Below are 21,008 nucleotides of genomic sequence, written 5' to 3'. Positions count from 1 at the left end.
TATGGAGCTAGGAAAAAGTCTGCCGCAGCTGCGATTGGACCTGACCAGCCTCCGGGTACAAGTACTGGAGTACCAATTGCTTGCCAGGGAACATCTTCCCCAGGAAGCAAGGATTGACCGGTTTTGGGCCATGCTAGGGAGAGATGGAAGATTCCCCACACTCGTGCATTTGATGAAAGCACTTTTATGCGTGCCACACAGCAATGCATCATCAGAGAGGGTGTTCAGTATGGTTCGAAAAATAGTGGCAGAGAATAGACAGAGGATGGACAATTCAACCCTTAACTCACTCCTTTCCTGCAAAATAAATTTCACAGATGCTGCCCACAGCTATATTCCTTCAAAGGCTGTGCTTCTGGCTGCAAAGCATTGCACTTTCAAGTACAACAATGAGTAGATGAGTGTTGTGTGTGTGTGTGTATATGTGTAAATAAATGAACACTAAAATTCTAGTATTTCTTTTATTTATATTTATATATATATAATAAAATAAATATATATATATATAGCTAGAATTCACTGAAAGTCAAGTATTTATATATAAATATATATATATATATATATATATATATATATATATATATATATATATATATATATATATATATATATATATATATATATATATATATATATATATATATATATATATATATATATATATATATATATATATATATATATATTGAAATACTTGAGTTGGTGAATTCAAGCTGTAAAATACTCTCCTCTTAACCACGCCCCTCACCCAGCCACGCCCCCCCCCGGCCAAGACCCCCCCCCCCACCACCTCCCGATATTGGAGGTCTCAAGGTTGGCAAGTATGAATTACACTGTTCCTTACACCCACCCACCCCCTTCCCCGTCTGTCTGCCTGTCCTGGGCGACGCGCCCCCTCCCCCTGGAGAGACACCACCTTAACTAACACATTTTCTGGGGGAAACACTGATATATATATATATATATATATATATATATATATATATATATATATATATATATATATATATATATATATATATATATATATATATATATATATATACATACACACTGTATATACAGTATATATATATATACAGTCGTGATCAAGAGTTGACATACACTTGTAAAGAACATAATGTCATGGCTGTCTTGAGTTTCCAATAATTTCTAAAACTCTTATTTTTTTGTGATAGAGTGATTGTAGCACATACTTGTTGGTCACAAAAAACATTCATGAAGTTTGGTTCTTTTATGAATTTATTATGGGTCTACTGAATATGTGAGCAAATCTGCTGGGTCAAAAGTATACACACAGCAATGTTAATATTTGCTTACATGTCCCTTGGCAAGTTTCACTGCAATAAGGCGCTTTTGGTAGCCATCCACAAGCTTCTGCTTGAATTGTTGACCACTCCTCTTGACAAAATTGGTGCAGTTCAGCTAAATGTGTTGGTTTTCTGACATGGACTTGTTTCTTTAGCATTGTCCACACGTTTAAGTCAGGACTTTGGGAAGGCCATTCTAAAACCTCCTTAAGCCAATTCCTTTACCTCTTTTGACGTGAGTTTGGGGTCATTGTCCTGTTGGAACACCCAACTGCGCCCAAGACCCAACCTCCGGGCTGTTGATTTTAGGTTGTCCTGAAGAATTTGGAGGTAATCCTCTTTTTTCATTGTCCCATTTACTCTCTGTAAAGCACCAGTTCCATTGGCAGCAAAACAGGCCCAGAGCATAATACTACCACCACCATGCTTGACGGTAGGCATGGTGTTCCTGGGATTAAAGGCCTCACATTTTCTCCTCCAAACATATTGCTGGGTATTGTGGCCAAACAGCTCAATTTTCAGTGGTACTTTGGTCACATTTTCAGTAGACCCATAATAAATTCATAAAAGAACCAAACTTCATGAATGTTTTTTGTGGCCGACAAGTATGTGCTCCAATCACTCTATCACAAAAAAATAAGAGATGTAGTGGGGACAGCCTGTTCTCACGTCCGCTTTCCCACAATATAAACAGCTTGTCTGCCCAATGACGTCATAACATCTAGGGCTTTTAGAGAGTAGAGTGCACAACTGCGCACACAACAAGGAGACGAAGCAGAAGAACGAGGAAATTACAGACATGGCGACGCCGTCGACGAGCAAGATGAAGAAATACGCTGGCAAGTTCCAAAACGAATGGAAACAAGAATTTCAGTTCATCCAGGACAGTTTGAAGGGGAAGGGGTATGTACTGTATGTTGCCTGTAAATTTTGTAGAACAGACTTCTCCATTGAACACGGTGGCCGAAATGATATACTCATCATGAACGGAGAAGTTAAACAGGACAATACTGCCATCTAATGGATAGCCACCGGAACACTGAAATTCAAGTATTTTTATTTTTTTCTATGTAAATAAAAATAAAAATAAAAAATAAAATATATATATATATATATATATATATATATATATATATATATATATGAAATATATATGAAATACTCGAGTTGGTGAATTCTAGCTGTAAATAACCACGCCCCCCCACCCCACCTCCCGATATTGGAGGTCTCAAGGTTGGCAAGTATGATATATATATATATATATATATATATATATATATATATATATATATATATATATATATATATATATATATATATATATATATATATATATATATGTATGAGGATGAGGTAGATCACCTCGACTTGGTCATTTGAAAAATAGCTCGCCTGCTGAAAAAGTGTGGGCACCCCTGGTTTAAAAGTTTCAATAAAACAATTTAGAAGAGCTGGGAATAAAAAGCTAAAAGAGCCATCTGCGACCGTTTGCCCTTGCCTGCATTTTACCATTTTCTCCTGCTGACTCGTCGCTGTTTTTGTCGGTGCTGGGAGATTGCTCTTGTTATGGCTAAGGAGTTGCACGGGGGTACGGTGCCTACATGTTCCACACTAACGCAGCCTTGATGAAAAATGAGGCGAGCGCTGGCAATTCATCAATCTTTGAGTGGCGCGTGGCGACACTCTGGCAGGGGGCAGCGAGGCAAAAGGCGACATCCTGGCTTGTTCTGTATGAGGACAGGCATGACGGAATGGTTGTGATTTCTCTATTAGCAGGTGGAGGATAAAAAAGAAACTGAAAGCCATGGTGGGCTCTCTCTTTTCCTCCCCTTCCCCATATACCCATCCAACCTCTCATTCTCTAATACCTCTGAGACTTTCCCTAATGGTTGCTCTGAAAATGTGCAACCTTCACTTTCTCCCTATCACCTTTTATATCTGCCCTTTTTGTTTTGTTTCTCACCGGGCATGGAAACAGGATGGCTACACAATTGGATACCATAATCAGGAATGTGCACCAATCAAACACTTTCTGACCTTTTTCCAATGCATCTCCTTCTGTCCTCCCTTCCTCCACTGCCAACATTTGGAAACATAAAACTTGTTCTCATGTGCAGGGATCTCTTCTGACTCAGCTCTGACACGCCGTGCACAAAAAAAAGCCCTGTTATTTTTAAATGCAAATGTCGGGGACAGAAAAAGAATATAGGAATTACAAGAAAAATAGGATTTTGAAGTATCCAAATAATAATAATAATACAAAACCCAAAACCAGTGAAGTTGGCACGTTGTGTAAATGGTGAATAAAAACAGAATAAAATAATTTGGTAATCTTTTTCAACTCATATTCAATTGAATAGACTGCAAAGATAAGATATTTTTTTGACACTTCTTCCACTCCCGTCCTTGCACGCTACACCGCTACAACAAAGATGACGGGGAGAAGACGCTGCCGAAGGTGAGCCACGTAAATAAGACCGCCCACAAAACGGCGCATCCTGAAGTGACTGTCAGAAAGCGACTTGAAGATGATCTGTAAAACATCATCTATGCAACATTTTGACCAAATAACCACCATTACATGTTATGTAGACCACAAGGAAGTGTTTTATATTTAGAAAACAAAATAAATATTTTGACTCCTTTAAAGGCCTACTGAAAGCCACTACTACCGACCACGCAGTCTGATAGTTTATATATCAATGATGAAATCTTAACATTGCAACACATGCCAATACGGCCGGGTTAACTTATAAAGTGCAATTTTAAATTTCCCGGGAAACTTCCGGTTGAAAACGTCTATGTATGATGACGTATGCGCGTGACGTCAATGGTTGAAGCGGAAGTATTGGGACACATTGTATCCCAATATAAACAGCTCTGTTTTCATCGCAAAATTCCACAGTATTCTGGACATCTGTGTTGGTGAATCTTTTGCAATTTGTTTAATGAACAATGAAGACTGCAAAAAAGAAAGCTGTAGGTGGGATCGGTGTATTAGCGGCTGGCTGTAGCAACACAACCAGGAGGACTTTGAGTTCGATAGCAGACGCGCTATCCGACGCTAGCCGCCGACCGCATCGATGATCGGGTGAAGTCCTTCGTCGCGGCGTCGATCGCTGGAACGCAGGTGAGCACGGGTGTTGATGAGCAGATGAGGGCTGGCGTAGGTGGATAGTTAATGTTTTTAGCATAGCTCTGTCGAGGTCCCGTAGCTAAGTTAGCTTCAATGGCCTCGTTAGCAACAGCATTGCTAGGCTTTGCCAGGCGGCACAGCATTAACCGTGTGGTTACAGGTCCAGAGTTTGGTAGTATTGTTGATCTTCTGTCTATCCTTCCAGTCAGGGGCTTATTTATTTTGTTTCTATCTGCATTTAAGCACGATGCTATCACGTTAGCTCCGTAGCTAAAGTGCTTCACCGATGTATTGTCGTGGAGATAAAAGTCACTGTGAATGTCCATTTCGCGTTCTCGACTCTCATTTTTAAGAGTATATATTATCCGAGGTGGTTTAAAATACAAATCCGTGATCCACAATAGAAAAAGGAGAGAGTGTGGAATCCAATGAGCCCTTGTACCTAAGTTACGGTCAGAGCGAAAAAAGATCCGTCCTGCACTGCGCTCTAGTCCTTCACTCTCACGTTCCTCATCCACGAATCTTTCATCCTGGCTCAAATTAATGGGGTAATCGTCGCTCTCTCGGTACAAATCGCTCTCGCTGCTGGTGTAAACAATGGGGAAATGTGAGGAGACTTTCAACCTGCGACGTCACGCTACTTCCTGTACAGGCAAGGCTTTTTTTTATCAGCAACCAAAAGTTGCGAACTTTATCGTCGATGTTCTCTACCAAATCCTTTCAGCAAAAATATGGCAATATCGCGAAATGATCAAGTATGACACATAGAATGGATCTGCTATCCCCGTTTAAATAAAAACATTTCATTTCAGTAGGCCTTTAATGCGCCCTATAAACCGGTGCGCCTTTTGTATGAAAATAGACCTGACTAGACCCGCTCATCGGCAGTGCGCCTTATAATCCGGTGCGCCCTATGGTAGTTAAATATCTCTGGGTTAGGCTAAGCAAATCAAGCGCTCCTTTTCTCCGACCTGTGTCATCAAAACCTTTGTATGAACATTTTTGTCCCAATGTTTGGGAACCACTGTCAACATGGGGTCAATCACGTGGGACTTCTTCACCCTTTCAGTATTTTTCTTTAATTTTTTCTTAAATTGAAAACGGGTCTGGCCCACCAGTTGAGAATCCAAAGCAAAATGTCTACTTGCAATCTATTTATTCAGAGACTCCCATACTGGGCTCAACATTATCTTTCACTAATTCAAAATGGACTCCATCTGCTCCACAAAGATGTGCCAGTGAACATTCTACTGCCAAAATAAGGGAGGAGTCATACAAAACAAAATAAAGACAAAGAATGCATTTACATAAACGTTTTATCTCATGTTTTTATGTTTTCCTATTTATTTTGTACCGTGACCTTGAGCGCCTAGAAAGGGGCCTTATAAATAGAATGGATGACTATTTTGGGGACGGCGTGGCGCGGTTGGTAGAGTGGCCGTGCCAGCAACCTGAGGGATCTTGGTTCGATCCCCAGCTTCTACCACCCCAGTCATGTCCGTTGTGTCCTTGAGCAAGACACTTCACCCTTGCTCCTGATGGCTCGTAGTTAGGGCCTTGCATGGCAGCTCCCGCCATCAGTGTGTGAATTGGTGAATATGGAAATAGTGTCAAAGTGTTTTGAGTACCTTGAAGGTAGAAAAGCGCTATACAAGTATAACCCTTTCTTTCTTTCATTTAGGGATGAAGTCTAGATTTGAGGGTTTTGGTGGTACCATAGTACCCTAGCACCTCCAAAACCCTCAAATCTAGACTCAAAACATCCCAGAACAAGCTAGTCAGATTACTTCTAGACCTCCACCCCAGATCACACCTCACTCCAACCCACTTCTCCAAAGTAGGCTGGCTCAGGGTGGAGGACAGAGTAAAAAAACTTGCACTGAGCCTAGTCTATAAAATCCGCTACACCTCCCTGATACCGAAGTACATGTCAAACTACTTCCCCAACACCAGGGGGAGCTCCACTAACCACGTTAAACCCAGATTCCGATCTAACAAAGGTCTTAACTCATTCTCTTTCTATGCCACATCAATGTGGAATGCACTCCCAACAGGTCTAAAAGAAAGGGCATCTCTATCCTCCTTCAAAACCGCACTAAAAGAACACCTCCAGGCAGCTTCAACCCTAAACTAACACCCTCCCTTCCTCATCACACCTCTTCGGATTGTAAATAATCAAATGTAAACAATCAAATGTAGACACTTTTTCTTATAATTTCTGATCTCTCACTCTGTGTCCAATACTTGCTGTACATATCCTACCAAGTCAGACCTACACTGTTCCAATGTCAATTTCTCTGATGATGCAATTGTTGATGACTGAAGTGTTGATACCAACCGAACTTAACCCCTCTATATCCCACACCCCGGATTGTAAATAATGTAAATAATTCAATGTATATACTCTGATGATTATCTTGTGTGATGACTGTATTATGAAAATAGTATATATCTTTATCATGAATCAATTTAAGTGGACCCCGACTTAAACAAGTTGAAAAACTTATTTGGGTGTTACCATTTAGTGGTCAATTGTACGGAATATGTACTTCACTGTGCAATATACTAATACAAGTTTCAATCAATCAATCAATCAAGAGGTGCCAGCAAACCAGCAACATGTGAGTTAACAGATAGTAAACCAAGCACAATTTACAGATTAAAAAAAGCCAAAAGCATGACTAAACTCACATATTATAATTCTATTCTCTTTATATGTACAAAAAGAGAAAGCAAATGAACGGAGGCAAGAACAGAGAGCAGCATTAATAAATCATGATTATTTATCTGCCAAATGACTTGTGATGAACCCTTTCCAAAGCTATAAAAGCAATAATGCATATAAAAATACACATGAAAGGATGCATCTTTATAAGGACTATGCTCTATGGTCTACTGAGAAATATTTTCTTAGCAGCTAAGTGGCCCGTTGCAGGCTGACAACCAAAACAATGAAGTGCAAAGTGTTTTGCTTGCTACTCGGGGGAGTGCTGGTGTGATCGTAGTGTGGGAGTACTGGTGTGTACTTCTAGAACTGACGGACTTTTCTGTTAATCAAGGAACTAGCTCGGGGGTCGGCAACCCAAAAAGTAATCGGTCTGGAGCCGCTAAAAATTAAAAGACTTATATAAGTGTTATAATGAAGGCTACACATGATGTAAGTGTCTATATTAGCTATATTAGCCTTTCAAAATGACTTTAAAAGTCTTATATAAGTGTTATAATGAAGACAACACATGGTGAAAGTAGCTAATTAGCTATATTAGCCTACTGTCAAAAAGACTGTGTCGCAGGCTGACGCAAATCTTCGTTGACGGAAATGTTGAAATATAATATTTATTCTACACATTTTTACAACATTGGAAAACATTAGTAAATCTTCTCATAAGGTGAGATAACTCCTGGAAATTACGGTCTTAGAATGGCCAAAAAGGTATAGATGTGTGTGTCCAAGTTAAAGGAAACGACAGTGTTCTCTTAATGGATGTATTACAATCTTTGCAAGCTGGGTAACGTTTGCTGTGGTCTGGAACAACATGGCACAAAAACAACTATGAGAAATGCAGCCAATATTACATACAGATAATGTGTCATGAGACATGCAAATATAAATTCTTAATACTCAAATAAACCTACAAACGAGGCATAATGATGCAATATGTACATACAGCTGGCCTAAATAGCATGTTAGCATCGATTAGCTTGCAGTCATGCACTGACCAAATATGCCTGATTAGCACTCCGACAAGTCAATAACATCAACAAAGCTCACCTTTGTGCGTTCACGCACAGCATAAAACGTTTGGTGGACAAAATGAGACAAAAAAGGAGTGGCATAAAACACGTCTTTCTGTGGCAGCGTCTGAGAAAGTTTGAGTTGAGTTTGAGTTTATTTCGAACATGCAAGCATACAACATGATGCATCACAATTTCCAGTTTCTCTTTTCAACATGTTCGAAAAGGAGTAGGAAGAAGCAGAGCTTATTTAATCCTACCCCTTTTCTTTTATATAACAGTTGCTAAAACTTTTGTTCACTTCCTGTTCTCAATTTATTCACAGTATTCTCCTTAAGTAATCACAATAGAAATAAATAAATAAATAATAATGAGTGAAGTAAGTTATATTTCATATGATGAGATAAGTAAGATTATTTTGAGAGTGAAAGAATGGATGAATAAATAAATAAATGGATGAATAAATAATAAATTCAGAATGTTTATCATGGTTCTTCTTCTTTGTACTTTGTAAACACTTTAAGTTTGAAGAGTTTCTTGAAGTGGATCATATTAGTACATTGTTTGATTGCTTTCCATAATTTAATTCCACATACTGACATACTGAAGGTCTAAAAGGCCTACTGAAATGATTTTTTTTAAATTTAAACGGGGATAGCAGATCCATTCTATGTGTCATACTTGATCATTTCGTGATATTGCCATATTTTTGCTGAAAGGATTTAGTAGAGAACATCGATGATAAAGTTCGCAACTTTTGGTCGCTGATAAAAAAAAAAAGTACCGGAAGTAGCGTGACGTCACAGGTTGAAAGGATCCTCACATTTCCCCATTGTTTACACCAGCAGCGAGAGCGTTCCCGACCGAGAAAGCGACGATTACCCCATTAATTTGAACCTGGATGAAAGATTCGTGGATGAGGAACGTGAGAGTGAAGGACTATAGTGCAGTGCAGGACACATCTTTTTTCGCTCTGACCGTAACTTAGGTACAAGCTGGCTCATTGGATTCCACACTCTCTCCTTTTTCTATTGTGGATCACGGATTTGTATTTTAAACCACCTCGGATACTATATCCTCTTGAAAATGAGAGTCGAGAACGCGAAATGGACATTCACAGTGACTTTTATCTCCACGACAATACATCGGCGAAGCACTTTAGCTACGGAGCTAACGTGATAGCATCGGGGTTAACTGCAGATAGAAACAAAAGAAATAAACCCCTGACTGGAAGGATAGACAGAAGATCAACAATACTATTAAACCATGGACATGTAACTACACGGTTAATGCTTTCCAGCTTAGCGAAGCTTAACAATGCTGTTGCTAACGACGCCATTGAAGCTAACTTAGCAACGGGACCTCACAGAGCTATGCTAAAAACATTAGCTATCCACCTACGCCAGCCAGCCCTCATCTGCTCATCAACACCCGTGCTCAACTGCGTTCCAGCGATCGACGGAGCGACGAAGGACTTCACCCGATCATCGATGCGGTCGGCGGCTAGCGTCGGATAGCGCGTCTGCTATCCAAGTTAAAGTCCTCCTGGTTGTGTTGCTGCAGCCAGCCGCTAATACACCGATCCCACCTACAGCTTTCTTCTTTGCAGTCTTCATTGTTCATTAAACAAATTGCAAAAGATTCACCAACACAGATGTCCAGAATACTGTGGAATTTTGAGATGAAAACAGAGCTTTACTTCCGTTTCAACGATTGACGTCACGCGCATACGTCATCATACATAGACGTTTTCAACCGGAAGTTTAGCGGGAAATTTAAAATTGCACTTTATAAGTTAACCCGGCCGTATTGGCATGTGTTGCAATGTTAAGATTTCATCATTGATATATAAACTATCAGACTGCGTGGTCGGTAGTAGTGGCTTTCAGTAGGCCTTTAAGTGTTGTACGTGCGTACGAATGTTTTAAATTACATTTTTCTGAGTTATACATGTAAACAGACTGTTGAGTCACAGTCCACACAACGGTGAGTTCAAACGCCTCTGAAATTAGTAGGACAAAATGGCGCACGCCAAAAACTGTCATCAGTGAAGCATACACACAAACATATTAAAGAGTGGACTTTCTAACAATTAGGAAGGTTTGTGTCGTGTGTGTCCTCCTACAGAAACCATATCACAACCAAAAACTTATTTTTCACCCCATTTTTTTCCCCTTTTCCATACATTTTCGAAAAAGCTCCACGGAGCCACCAGGGTACCGTTAAAGAGCCGCATGTGGCTCTAGAGCCGAGGGTTGCTGCCCCCTGCACTCGCTAAAGGAAGGGCAATGCAAGGAAGCATCATCAGTATGACAGATTTTAAGGAAGTGGGACATGCTAATCGACTAGCGAGATGATGTTCTTATATTGTAGGGAATATTTACAGCACGGGCATCGGGCACCCTCCCAACAGGCAACATGCAGCTTTTTAAACCACCCTGCCAAAATACTTTATTAAAACACCCAACACCCAAGCTGTTGCTGGCAACAGGAGTTTCCCGGCCTTTCTGAAATTGCCGTCATATAAATCTTACTCTTGAATAATTTACAATAGAAATAATCCCAACAGTTTCTTAAACTAGAAAGTCTTAGCTTTTAGAGGGAAACTGCACTTTTTTGGATTGTTGCCTTATGTGAGACAAGCACACAGATGCCTTTATTTTTCTATGCATTCTCACTAGTAAATAAATGCAAGCAAAAATCCACTTACAGTAGAGCCTATGGGAGTCGCTCTATTCTGCCTATAAAGTGCTTAAACAACACCACCACTAGGGTTTTATATGGGCCATTCTACCAAATTGGTTCAAAGTGAGGTTGGAAATATAGTATTTCAATATTTTGTAACTTGTATTCTCAAAACTGTGTCCCTATATACAGTATATGTATATTGTACAATATCTAAGGTACACATTTCTGTAAATAGAACAGTCAACGTGTATTTTGTATTTTCAGAATATTTGGGAATGTTTCTCCTCTTTTCAAATTTGTCACTACCGAATCATAACCTTCGAATATGAATATAAAATATGATTTTACTCTGTTAATATCAAGCTTAGTAACCTTGCGTAAATATTTTATTTTTTTATTATTGCGGTTTTTCACAATAAAATCCATAAAAATTAATTTTTCAACAAATGTTCTTACAAAACCCAAAACCAGTGAAGTTGGCACATTATGTAAATCAGTGGTCCCCAATCACCGGGCCGCGGCCCGGTACCGGTCCGCGGACCGACTGGTATCGGGCCGCACAAGAAATTTAAAAAAAAAAAAAAAGTTTTTATTTTTATTTTTTTATGAAATCAACATAAAAAACACAATATATAAATTATATATCATTATACTGTAGATCAATACAGTCTGCAAGGATACAGTCCGTAAGCACACATGATTGTATTTATTTATGTAAAAAAAAATAAAAAATTTTTTTTTTTTTTTTTTTTTTTAAATACACCCCCCCCCTACAAAAAGGTTGGGGACCACTGATGTAAATGGTAAATAAAAACAGACTACAATGATTTGCAAGTCCTTTTCAACTTATATTCAATTGAATAGACTGCAAAGACAAGATATTTAACGTTCGAACTGGAAAACGTTGTTATTTTTTGCAAATATTAGCTCATTTAGAATTTGATGCCTGCAACAGGTTTCAAAAAGAGCTGGCACAAGTGGCAAAAAAGACTGAGAATGTTGAGGGGTGCTCATCAAACACTTATTTGGAACATCCCACAGGTGAACAGGCTAATTGGGAACAGGTGGGTGCCATGATTGGGTATAAAAGCAGCTTCCATGAAATGCTCAGTCATTCACAAACAAGGATGGGGCGAGGGTCACCACTTTGTGAGCAAATGCATGAGTAAATTGTCAAACAGTTTAAGACCAACATTTCTCAACGAGCTATTGCAAGGAATTTAGGGATTTCACCATCTAAGGTATGTAATATCATCGAAAGGTTCAGAGAATCTGGAGAAATCACTGCACGTAAGCGATGATATTACGGACCTTCGATCCCTCAGGCGGTACTGCATCAGGAACACTTCAGAAAACCACTGTCAGTAACTACAGTTTGTCGCTACATCTACTATGCAAAGCGAAAGCCATTTATCAACAACACCCAGAAACGCCGCCGGCTTCGCTAGGCCTGAGCTCATCTAAGATGGACTGATGCAAAGTGAAAACGTTTTCTGTGGTCTGATTAGTCTTTTTTGGAAACTGTAGACGTCGTGTCCTCCGGAACAAAGAGGAAAAGAACCATCCGGATTGTTCTAGGCGCAAAGTTGAAAAGCCAGCATCTGTGATGGTATGGGGGTGTATTAGTGCCCAAGCCATGGGTAACTTACACATCTGTGAAGGCACCATTAATGCTGAAAGGTACATACAGGTTTTGGAGCAACATATATTGCCATCCAAGCAACGTTATCATGGACGCCCCTGCTTATTTCAGCAAAACGATGCAAAGCCACGTGTTACAACAGCGTGGCTTCATAGTAAAAGAGTGCGGGTACTAGACTGGCCTGCCTGTAGTCCAGACCTGTTTCCCATTGAAAATAATTCCACCTGAAAAGCTTCAAATTTCAAATGTTAATTAAATGACAAGCATGACACACTTTAACAACAAGAGTTTACAACTTTTAGTTGTAACAGAACAGCTACTGTCAACAACTTGTGATCTGATTGGCTATCGCAACTGTCTATCAACTGTATGTGTTCTCAAATTCATCCGCTAACGGTCCCGTTGAGTATCTAATCACAGGATGCGTAAATGTCACATTCAACGTGAAGCCAGCTAGAAGGCCTTACTGACAACAACTCGTGATCTGATTGGCTATCGCAACTGTCTATCAACTGTATGTGCCCGTTCACTTACAGTGCACAGACGCCCGCATCGTTGATTCTGAAGGCGTCTGGCAGATTTGGTACAGCATGGCAACATAAGCTAGCTGAATTCTGATAGGATACAAATTAAAACTAAAAACAACAGCACTGGAAGGAACATAATATGACATGAAAATAATATGAATCGTTGGGGGCGTGGTTATTTACAGCTAGAATTCACCAACTCGAGTATTTCATATATATTTCATATATATATATATATATATATATATATATATATATATATATATATATATATATACATATATATATATATATATATATATATATATATATATATATATATATATATATATATATATATATATATATGTATGAAATACTTGACTTTCAGTGAATTCTAGCTATATATATATATATATTTTTTTTTTTATTTACATAGAAAAAAAATAAATACTTGAATTTCAGTGTTCCGTTGGCTATCCATTAGATGGCAGTATTGTCCTGTTTAACTTCTCCGTTCATTGGGCAGGCAAGCTGTTTATATTGTGGGAAAGCGGACGTGAGAACAGGCTGTCCCCACTCAGTCTCAGGTCCGCATTGAGCTGGAGGGGGCGTGGCCTCCAGCTCCGGCTGAATACCGGGAGTTTGTCGGGAGAAAATCTCTGCCGGGAGGTTGTCGGGAGAGGCGCTGAATACCGGGATTCTCCCGCTAAAAACGGGAGGGTTGGCAAGTATGGTCAAGAATGCCGTTCTAGACCTTTATCCACGTTTTGGCGTGATCACCTGATTTATATGACTGTATTAACAACCACAGTACATGGAAAAAAACAAGTAATTTTTGCAAGCTGATCCCCCTCTTTGAAGCACCGCTTACCCTGAATCCCAATTCCCCCCTCAACACTCTGCCCTCGGTCGAACAAGTAGTGTTTCAGTTCTCCTGCAAGGCTAAGGAAAGGGCTAAGTGTCAAGGGGTGTATAACCCTCAAGACAAAGCATGGTCCCAACCCCACTCGAAGACAAGGCTGAGCCGACAGCACATGAATGTAATTAATTAAATGCATTATTGATTTTCATAGTAATGACTAAGGATGGGTACTAAAACCTGTCAAATACAGAATCCCCTTTAAAATACTCCTCACCACCTACAAGGCACTCCATAACCTGGCTCCACCCTACCTCTCTGACCTCCTCCTGCCACACGTTCCGTCCCGTTCCCTCAGGTCTAGTGATGCTGGCCTCCTGGAGGTCCCCAAGACCAGGCGCCGAACCTGGGGCGACAGGGCCTTCTCCGTGGCTGCCCCCTCTCTCTGGAACGCTCTCCCCAGGCACATCAGAGAAGCCCCCTCCCTCCCTACCTTCAAAACCACCCTAAAAACTCACCTCTTCACATTAGCCTTTCCAAACTGACCCTGCCCTTGGTGTTTATTATTATTATATATTTTTTTCTTTTCTTAGTTTCTTTTCCTAATAAAGTTGTTTTAATCCCCCCCCCCCCCCCCCCCCCTACACGTGTAAAGCGACTTTGGGTATCTAGAAAAGCGCTATATAAATCCCAGGTATTATTATTATTATTATTAAAACGCGGTTCCACAATGGCACCAGTGCCAGCATAAACGGTAATACCCAGACGGAAAAAAGTACCGTATTTTCTGGACTATAAGCCGCTACTTTTTCCCCAAGGTTTAGAACTCTGCATCCATGACAATGACTTGTGTATTTTTTTGATCAGCCGTTTTACTGCTGTGTGACAGGTTCTGTTTGGAAACAATGAAGGTGTGTAAAAAAACAAAAACATTTACAAATATCTTCCGTACCGGTATATACACTACCGTTCAAAAGTTTGGGGTCACATTGAAATGTCCTTATTTTTGAAGGAAAAGCACTGTACTTTTCAATGAAGATAAATTTAAACTAGTCTTAACTTTAAAGAAATACACTCTATACATTGCTAATGTGGTAAATGACTATTCTAGCTGCAAATGTCTGGTTTTTGGTGCAATATCTACATAGGTGTATAGAGGCCCATTTCCAGCAACTATCACTCCAGTGTTCTAATGGTACAATGTGTTTGCTCATTGGCTCAGAAGGCTAATTGATGATTAGAAAGCCCTTGTGCAATCATGTTCACACATCTGAAAACAGTTTAGCTCGTTACAGAAGCGACAAAACTGACCTTCCTTTGAGCAGATTGAGTTTCTGGAGCATCACATTTGTGGGGTCAATTAAACGCTCAAAATGGCCAGAAAAAGAGAACTTTCACCTGAAACTCGACAGTCTATTCTTGTTCTTAGAAATGAAGGCTATTCCACAAAATTGTTTGGGTGACCCCAAACTTTTGAACGGTAGTGTATCTGCGGCTTGTGTGGGTGTGGCTTAAATATCAGTATGCTCTAAAGCCCGGACAATTATGGTAGCTATCCATGTCTGCTTTTGGTGCTAAAAGAATGCAGTCTTAAAAACCTGCATGAAGTGTTTGACAACGATATTATACAAAACCGGTGAAGTTGGCACGTTGTGTAGTTCGTAAATAAAAACAGAATACAGTGATTTGCAAATCCTTTTCAACTTATATTAAATTGAATAGACTGCAAAGACAAGATATTTAATGTTCCAACTGAGAAACTTAATTTTTATTAACTTAGAATTTAATGGAAGCAACACATTGCAAAAAAGTTGGCACAGGGGCATTTTTACCACTGTGTTACATGGCCAGTAAACGTTTGGGAACTGAGGAGACCAATTTTTGAAGCTTTTGGTGTGGAATTCTTTCCCATTCTTGCTTGATGTACAGCTTAAGTTGTTCAACAGTCAGGGGTCTCCGTTGTGGTATTTTAAGCTTCATAATGCGCCACACATTTTCAATGGGAGACAGGTCTGGACTACAAGCAGGCCAGTCTAGTACCTGCACTCTTTTACTATGAAGCTACGCTATTGTAACACATGGCTTGGCATTGTCTTGGTAAAATAAGCAGGGGCGTCCATGATAACGTTGCTTGGATGGCAACATTTGTTGCTCCAAAACCTCTATGTGTCATGCCTTGGGCACTAATACACCCCCATACCATCACAGATGCTGGCTTTTCAACCTTGCGCCGACAACAGTCCGGGTGGTTATTTTCCTCTTTGGTCCTGAGGACACAACGTCCACAGTTTCAAAAAACAATTTGAAATGTGGACTCGTCAGACCACAGCACACTGGCGTTTCTGGGTGTTGTTGATAAATGGCTTTCGCTTTGCATAGTAGAGTTTTAAGTAGCACTTACAGATGTAGTGAAGAACTGTAGTTACTGACAGTGGTTTTCTGAAATGTTCCTGAGCCCATGTGGTGATATCCTTTACACACCGATGACACTTTTTGATGCAGTACCGCCTGAGGGATCGAATGTCAAGGGCTTTCAATGTTATGCAGTGATTTCTCCAGATTCTTTGAAACTTTTGATGATATTATGGACCGTAGATGGTGAAATCCCTAAATTCCTTGCAATAGCTGGTTGAGAAATGTTGTTCTTAAACTGTTGGACAATTTGCTCACACATTTGTTGACAAAGTGGTGACCCTCGCCCCATCCTTGTTGGTGAATGACTGAGCATTTCATGGAAGCTGCTTTTATACCCAATCATGGCACCCACCTGTTCCCAATTAGCCTGTTCACCTGTGGCATGTTCCAAATAAGTGTTTGATGAGCATTCCTCAACTTTCTCAGTCTTTTTTGAAACATGTTGCAGGCATCAAATTCCAAATGAGCTAATATTTGCAAAAAATAACAACGTTTCTCAAGTGGAACATTAAGTATCTTGTATTTGCAGTCTATTGAATATAGGTTGAAAAGGATTTGCAAATCATTGTATTCTGTTTTTATTTACACAACAAGCCAACTTCACTGGTTTTGGGTTTTGTACTTACACTAACCGTGTTTAGAATTTTGTTTTTGTTCTAGAACCCCCCATTAAGACAACAAACTAACGCAACGACTTTACATATTGTAGCTTGTGAATACTGTGACATTAGCTTGTTGTAGCTTATTATCCGTCTAATAACTGTCAGGTAACGTAGTACATCGTAGTAAAGTATGTTTGCTGCCTACGTCACAGCCAATAAGCTGCTTGGGGGTGATATCACAGTAGTGCATGGCGGCCGTTGATGTGACCCCAGGATGCAGAGACGTGGAACAAGGCGGAATAAAACACGTAGCCGTAAAAACACTACAAGCCGCATGTTCAAACAACTGACAAATAAAATGAAAATAAACCCTCCTAATTGCCAACTGGGAACAAATGAGCCTAGCGCTCACAACAGGGGTACAGTAACCGCCTAACAAGCCAACAAAGAAACTAGGAAAATAAGAGCGCAAACAGGAAATGATACAGAATAAAAGAGAATAATGAACAAAGTACAAAACTGTCACAAGGGATCATGACTAACAAGTGGCATCTCATTTCTTAGGGCATGTTTTCCACCACTACGTCTCGGTCCCTCTGTTTCGAGGGGTTTTGAGTTTATTTCGAACATGCATGCGTACAACATGATACATCACAATTTCCAGTTTCTCTATTCAACATGTTCGAAAGGAGTAAAACAAAAGGGGGAACGTCTAAAGAAGACGATTGTGATTTTGATTATTTGTGACTGTTGAATTTGAGTAGATATGATCAAACCCTAAAATACAATGTGTCAAATAATCTAAGGTCAAGGTGTCCATCCATCCATCCATTTTTCTACCGCTTGTCCCTCTCGGGGTGGCGGGGGGTGGCTGGAGCCTATCCCAGCTGTATTCGGGTGTAAGGCGGGGTTCACCCTGGACAAGTCGCCCCCCTTCATCACAGGGCCAACGCAGATAGACAACATTCTGTTTGTTTCTTATACTGTGCTGCATAACTACCAAGGATTTGATCGTGATGGCCCACTAATCAATAAGTCAAAATCAATAGTGATTTGAAATGTCTGCTGGCAGGATTAGAGTGGATAATACCGCTATTGAGCCGCACCTGAACCAACAAGCAGAGTCCTTGTACCACTATAACTTTTTAATGAAAGCAGCTACTCCCAGCGGAGCTCATCGGTCCAACCTTGAACCGACCGCCTCACAACATCTTCCGTGACATTTTAGAAATGCTTTTGGAAAGGGCACTGAAATTTGTATAACAGCATGGAGTTGATTGGAACAATCTCCAAATTTGGAGACACACATACACACACACACACATTCTGTTACAAAAGCCCACTTTTGAAGCACGAGTGCTGCTCTCTGACATCCCCTTCAATTCTTTAGCAAATGTCACTCCAGTTAGCTGTTAGCCGAGAAAACGCCACAGGTTACAAAACAAAGTTATAAATATGCGAGCGTTACATTGCACTTTTTGCCTTGAATTTACCGTATTTTTCGGACTATAAGGCGCACTTAAAATCCTTTCATTTTCTCAAAACTCGACAGTGTGTCATGACTTGATTCTGGGGGTTTGCTTCTCCGGAAGGCAAAGGAAAATTGGCGCGGGCAAGGCGTGAATTTAAATACATGATTTATTTTTTTAACACTAATAAACTACAAAAAAAAAAGGAAGCAAACAAAAGGCGCGCACAAAGGCGGAAATACAAACTGGACTATGAAACAAAAGACATGCACGTGGGCACATAAACTATGAACAATAAAACAAAAACACTAACTGTGGCATAAATGAACAAAACTTACTTGGTAAAGAACTGTGACACGACATGAAGCAGAGTGATGAAATAGTGTGAGGACGCCAGGACGAACAACAGAAACAGACAGATTTAAATAGTGACGTGATCAGTGAAAACAGGTGCGTGACTCGAAACGTGAAACAGGTGCGTGACAAGACAGGTGAAAACTAATGGGTGACCATGGAAACCAAACCAAACAAGGAAGTGCAACCAGGAACTAAAAAGAGTCCAAAAAACAAACATGGCCAAAACAAAAACATGAACAGACATGACACAGTGCGCCTTATAACCCGGTGCGCCTAATGTACGGAATAATTTTGGTTGTGCTTACCGACCTCGAAGCAATTTTATTTGGTACATGGTGTAATGATAAGTGTGACCAGCAGATGCCGGTCACACATTAGAGATACGTGTAGACTGCAATATGATGCCAGGAAACAACACCAAAACTTTAAATGTTCCATTGAAAATAAAGAACATTACACACAGTACTCAAAAATCAGTCAGTATGTTTTAGTATGACTTTGTAGCCGCACCGCTTGATGGATTGTCGTCCCATTACGGCTACCGTAGTCAGAGATACAAGTATTATTATGGTGTGTGTATAAAGACGGCAAAATGGCACCCATTAGCAGACATATTATCTGGCGTTTTGTTTCACAATGTTATGTAAAACCAACTTTTCTTACCTATGCAGATCCCAAATACAGATCAGCAGGTACCAGAAGGCAAGAAAAGTGGCTTTTGCATAATATTGCGAAACAAAACGCCAGATAATATGTCTTACCTTATACACACACCATAATATGTTGAAGCACAGTACAATCCATCAAGCGGTGCAGCTTCATAGCTTACCAAAGTTGTACTAAATCATGTTGATAGATTTCTGAGTGCCGTGTGTAATGTTCTATATTTTCAATGGAACATATATAATTTTGGTGTTGTTTACTTGAGTCATATTGCCATCGTAGTGCAGTCTACACGTATCTCTTATCTGCGACTGCCATTATATTACGGTCTGCACGTATCTCTTATGTGTGACTGCCATCTACTGGTCACACTTATTATTACACCATGTACCAAAAAAATAGCTTCAAGGTCGGTAAGCAAAACCAAAATGAAAGGATTTTAAGTGTGCTTTATAATCCAAAAAATATGATAATGATAGTTTCACTTCCTGTGTTAAAGTGTCATTAATATGGAAAGAAAATAATAGAGAATGAGCAGCAATGAATAGAAAAAAAAGAACAACCTATTTCTTCGCACGTCTATAAACTTAAGATCTCACAAGCAGTAGCACTTTACTTTTCTACTTCCATTGAAAATAAAGAACATTACACACGGCGCTCAAAAATCAGTCAGGATGTTTTAGTACGACTTTGAAGCCACACCGCTTGATGGATTGTCGTCCCATTATGGCTACCGTAGTCAGAGATACAAGTATTATTATGGTGTGTGTATAAAGACGGCAAAATGGCACCCATTAGCAGAAAATGTTATCTGGCGTTTTGTTTCACAATGTTATGTAAAACCAACTTTTCTTACCTTCTGGTACCTGCTGATGTGTATTTGAGATCTGCATAAGTCCTGAAAATTTGTGCCGACACCGTAGTCGATAAGCTTCTTCTTGTTCACGATTCGTCTTGTTATGGGACATTCATCCTATGCTGTTGCCATTTCTAATATAAAGTAGCGTAAAGTTCTAACTTATATCTCGCTATGTAAGCTCTAAAACATACCGGTGTAGTGAGTTTACATTATTCACCCACTTTAGTTATTAGAGAGAATCGGACAGACGGTTTTTCACGGCGTCGTTCACTAGTGAGCCACGGATGAGGAGATGCTGCTACGTTATTGCTTGAAGTAAAGTCTGAATGTCATTAAAACAGTTAGCTCCATCTTTTGACACTTCTTCCACTCCCGTCCTTGCACGCTACACCGCTACAACAAAGATGACGGGGAGAAGACGCCGTCGAAGGTGAGCCACGTAAATAAGACCGCCCACAAAACGGCGCATCCTGAAGCGACTGTCAGAAAGCGGCTTGAAGATGATCTGTAAAACATCATCTATGCAACATTTTGACCAAAGAACCACCATCACATGTTATGTAGACCACAAGGAAGTGTTTTACATTTAGAAAAAAATTATAATAATATGACCCCTTTAATGCGCCTTATAATCCGGTGCGCCTTTTGTGTGAAAATAGACCTGCTCAAACCCGCTCATCGGCAGTGCACCTTTTAATCTGGTGCACCCTATGGTCCGGAAAATACGGTATGTACTATATTTGATGTGAAGTAATTGGAGCCTT

At 39.9% G+C, this 21,008-nt stretch overlaps 1 protein-coding gene across 3 annotated transcripts in view; it reads right to left on the bottom strand.

The window, feature by feature from the left end:
- LOC133639921 (endonuclease V-like) overlaps positions 1–21,008 on the bottom strand; it is a 156,571-nt gene that overhangs the window by 61,813 nt on the left and 73,750 nt on the right. The gene's annotated exons all lie outside the window — the stretch shown is intronic.

This window comes from Entelurus aequoreus, linkage group LG22 (genome assembly GCF_033978785.1).
Source record: "Entelurus aequoreus isolate RoL-2023_Sb linkage group LG22, RoL_Eaeq_v1.1, whole genome shotgun sequence".
NCBI classification, from domain to species: domain Eukaryota; kingdom Metazoa; phylum Chordata; class Actinopteri; order Syngnathiformes; family Syngnathidae; genus Entelurus; species Entelurus aequoreus.
Note: the sequence above shows the minus strand (reverse complement) of the source record. Positions and strands in the feature narration are given on the sequence as shown.